This window comes from Myotis davidii, unplaced genomic scaffold (assembly GCF_000327345.1).
Source record: "Myotis davidii unplaced genomic scaffold, ASM32734v1 scaffold1379, whole genome shotgun sequence".
In the NCBI taxonomy this organism is placed as follows: domain Eukaryota; kingdom Metazoa; phylum Chordata; class Mammalia; order Chiroptera; family Vespertilionidae; genus Myotis; species Myotis davidii.
The window spans coordinates 158,958-163,653 of NW_006290766.1; the positions used below are offsets into that span (position 1 = coordinate 158,958).

At 42.4% G+C, this 4,696-nt stretch overlaps 1 protein-coding gene across 1 annotated transcript in view; it reads right to left on the reverse strand.

Annotated features, from left to right (window-relative positions):
* LOC107181373 (zinc finger protein 709-like) overlaps window positions 1-4,696 on the reverse strand; it is a 28,415-nt gene that overhangs the window by 22,630 nt on the left and 1,089 nt on the right. The gene's annotated exons all lie outside the window — the stretch shown is intronic.

Consider the following 4,696-nt stretch of genomic DNA (forward strand, 5'->3'; position numbering starts at 1 on the left):
ACGGGGGGTGGGGAGTGAGGGCGGGGGGGGGGCGGGAACTGGGAGGAGGGGAGTTATGGGGGAAAAAAGAGGAACAAATGTAATAATCTGAACAATAAAGATTTAAATTAAAAAAAAACAAACAAACAAACAAAAAAAACCACAATGTTTCTTCTCTCTCTCTCTGTTCTGCCTCCCACTCTCTTACCCATCCAACCCTCTCTCCCTTCTACTCTTTAAAAATCAATGGAAAAATATCCTCTGGTGAGAATTAATAAAAAAAAAAAAGAGGTACAGACTTCCAGTTATATAATAAATAAGTCACAGGAATTTAATGTACAGCATAAAGAAAATAGTCAATAATATTGTAATAACTTTGAAAGGTGACAGATGGTTACTGACTTATTTGCTGATTACATCCTAAAGTATGTGTTTTGAATTACCATGTTATGCATCTGAAAATAATATGATATTGTATGTCAACTACAATTTAACATGAAATAAATCACAGCTTACAAAGTATAAAAACAAAAATAAGCCTGCTTTTTAAGAGGTAACTATCTGATGGTATCACCAAATTCATAGGCTACAATTAGCCTAGGAATCACCTATAACCCACCAAAATTTCAACGAGGACTTAGCCTCAGTCACATCTTCACTCTGAATGCACAGATAGGTTCCAAACAAAACATCAGACCCAAAGCACTGTCAGGAAGACCCCATTCTCATACTTCTGTTCCCCCCAGAAACAAACGATCAATAATTACACTCCGAATTCTTTGTATATAAAAACTCGGGCTCAGTGGGGGGTCTCCTAACCGCCTTGCTGGGCCATAATGAGACTATGGGCGTTGTCCCCAGTGACCCAGAGGGTCAGGGTCTGTGTTTCCATGAGGCTGGTGCAGCCGCAGAGGCAAAGCAACCTGGTGAGCCCTGTGGTGTTAGGGAGGTGGGCTCAGCCTGCTCCCTGGGGGCTGCCTCTCCCCGGTCTCTTCTCTTTCTCTCTGAAATAACTGCTCTTCAAAGAATGAACATCTGTGAGCTCACCTCATTCACAGGGTACAATCATCCTCGTTCCCCCCGAGAACACCCTCCTATTGGGGGGACCCCAGCCTCAGTCACAGCTGCACACTACAGACACAGATAGGTTCCAGCCAACACATTGACCCAGGACCACTCACCGTAAATCCTATTGGGTGGGACCCCAGCCTCAGCCACAGCTGCACACTACAGACACAGATAGGTTCCAGCCAACACATTGACCCAGGACCACTCACCGTAAAGGAGGGCTCCATTCCCAAACTCCTGCTCCCAAACAACAAGGAATGACTGAGACTGCCAACCCAGAGTCCTCTGAGCACAGAACCCAGGCTCTGTGAGGTCAACAATGCAACACAGGGCAGCACAGCTCGGGGGAGGGGCTCCCCGGAAAGCAGCAGGCCCAGAGCAGGAGCCTCCTGGCTCTTATCAGCCTGACAGGTAAGGACAGGGGAAGAGGGAGGGGCGAGGCTTAAGTTTTCAGTAAACAAATATCAAAAGTGTGAATCTACTCTCATTCCAAGAACAAATATCAGTAAGGAGAATGGGAATTCTCAATGGCTTGTTTTTATATAAACACTAACAAGACGATCAAAAAGTGATTAAAATTGATTATTTGAGGGTGGATGGAGTAGAGCAGGATATATAGGCAGGGAGTCCCCTTAAGTTAGTTTCCTAGCTTAGAAACTGAATTAACCTTCCTATGTACTATTTTTTTTAAAAAAAGGGGAAAAGGAAAAATATAGCCCAGCCAACGTGGCTCAGCGGGGGAGTGTCAACCTATGAACCAGGAGATCACGGTTCGATTCCCAGTCAGAGCACATGCCTGGGTTGCTGGCTCCATCCCCAGTGTGGGGCGTGCAGGAGGCAGCAGATCAATGATTCCCTGTCATCACTGATGTTTCTATTTCCCTCTCTCTTCCTCACTAAAATCAATTTAAAAAAATTTTTAAGGAAAAATATTTATATATACCATATCTTTTATGCTTAATCAGTATTTTAATTAACTTTTGCTTTTTTGAATTAATTTAATTTTACCTTTTCTACATAGAATACCACGCGAAGACTTCATCCTTTAAACAGTAATGAATATAAACAGGGGCTCATCAAAACTTTCCCAATTTCTCTCTCACAAAAGGAACAAGATGCATTATAACAGTTTGTCCCCTCACTGTATTTCACACTGGGGATATTTTGGGGGATGAGTAACATATGATAATGCATTAGGAAGTTTGCAATGAAGACCTAAAAAATACCATGATTTTCATAAATTCTTACAAGTGTTGAGGTGTTTCCCTCATGTCAATGAAGCTATAAACTCAATTGCTTTTTTCTCACGTCCATTAAAATAGGTAATCAGTTGCCTTAGAAATGGCAAACCTTTTCAATGTCCAAGCTCTCTAGAGACATGGACATACAAACACTGCCCCCCAAAATAGGAAAAACACCTGACAACTTAAAACACTCACCTCATATCTTCAGGTTCTCTTGCTAAACGGAACCAAAATTCTCTTTGATTCCACAATTATAACATTGTATCTCTAAATCAACTTACAGATTAATAGCCCAGGTGCTAGAGGAAACTAGATCACAGTGCTGCAATATTCACCGGAGAAAGTAATTCAACAAAAAGAAATACAAATATTAAAATCAAGATAAGCAGCCTGCTTCCCTACAGTTCAAAAGGAAACCCACACTCAGAAAGTTGAATGTTTCCACTAAGGGTCTACCAGTGGTTCTCAACCTTCCTAATGCCGCGACCCTTTAATACAGTTCCTCATGTTGTGGTGACCCCCAATTTCATTGTTACAAATTGAACATAATTAAAGCATAGTGATTAATCACAAAAACAATATGTAATTATATATGTGTTTTCCGATGGTCTTAGGCGACCCCTGTGAAAGGGTCGTTCGCTCCCCAAAGGGGTCGCGACCCACAGGTTGAGAACCACTGGTCCTAGACATTCCCCCCTGCTGAGATTAAACCCCTGCAGTGGGTCAGTCCCGGGGCAAGGACCATAAGTGACACCTGAATAGCCTCAGGAGTGAGCACCCTTCCCTCCCCTGTAAGCATGGAAGCGCTCCCTCCCCAGGATTCCATTCTCACAGTGAGGAAACCCTCACTCAGCCTGATTCCCTTTAAGTTCTGACCCAAAGGAACCTCCCAATTTATGAACACTTTGTCTATGAGACAGAGCCCTGATCTTCACAGACCTCTCAGTGTGCACATATTACACTCTGAATGCAAAATATCTAGGCCTCAGGAGCAATAATTACAACCTCAGAAAGGGCTTCATCACTGCTCCCACCCCCGACACTTACAGCCCATTTCCAGGGCGCTGGAGCTTTTCTCATGAATCTACTTGAACACTTCTGCTCTGCAAAAGGACACCCCAGAATTGTATTTGTTTTGTTTTAAATATATTCTTAATTGATTTCAGAGAGGAAGGGAGAAGGTAAGAAAGATGGAAACACCAATGATGAGAGAGAATCATTGATTGGCTGCCTCCTGTACTCCCCCACTGGAGATGGAGCCAAAACCTGAGCAGGCGTCCTAACCAGGAATCGAACCTTGATATCCTGCTTCATGGGTCAATGCTCAACCACCGAGCCACACCTGCCAGGCTGGGATTGTATTTGAAAACACCCTGTCGACATGAGAGACGTCCAAAACTTGCAGATAATTTTTATGAGTTTATTTGGGCCAAGACTGATGACAGTTGCCTGGAATCAAGATCTAAAATGCTCCAAAGAATAAGTTTTGCAGTTTCTTTTATACATTTGAAATTAAGGAGGGGATATAAGGAAGATCACTTAAGGGTAAGAAAAAGCAAAGGGGGATTGGATTACAGGTAATTAACAAGATAATGTGCTCTCTTGAAGCATACTAATGAGTGCATTTCATTATTTTTTATTTTAAAAATATTTTTTATTAATTTCAGAGAGGAAGGAAGAGAGAAACATCAATGGTGAGAGAGAATGGTTGGTTGTCTTCTGCATGGCCCTACTGGGGATCAAACCGGAAACCCAGGCATATGCTCTGACTGGGAATCTAACCATGACCCCCTGGTTCATGTGTCAAGGCTCAACCACTGAGCCCCACCAGTCGGGCTAATTATGGCATTTTAAAGATGTGTTCATCTAGAGCAGGGATGGGCAAACTTTTTGACTCAAGGGCCACAATGGGTTCTTAAACTGGACTGGAGGGCCGGAACAAAAGCATGGATGGAGTGTTTGTGTGAACTAATATAAATTCAAAGTAAACATCATTACATAAAAGGGTGCGGTCTTTTTTTTTTTTAAGTTTTATTCATTTCAAACGGGCCGGATCCGGCCCACGGGCCGTAGTTTGCCCACGGCTGATCTAGATGCACAAGAATATGGGTAGGGCTGGCTTAGAACCTCTCACTAATGGAATTATAGGCCTGAGGTCTGACTATCCACCATGACCTGCCCAATTAAGTATGTGACCAGATCACCCATGAGGTTACTTTTCACAGAAACTCCCCCCACCTCCTTTTTTTTTTTGTCCACAACTTAAAAGCAAAACAAACTTCAGAAACTTACTGCGCATTCTCAAAAGAAAAGAATGAAAGAACTCTATTAAGCCTATCACTATAAAAATGTAATACTAAAATATTTAATTTTTTCAGAGTTTATCTTTTGTGCCTGTTTGGAAC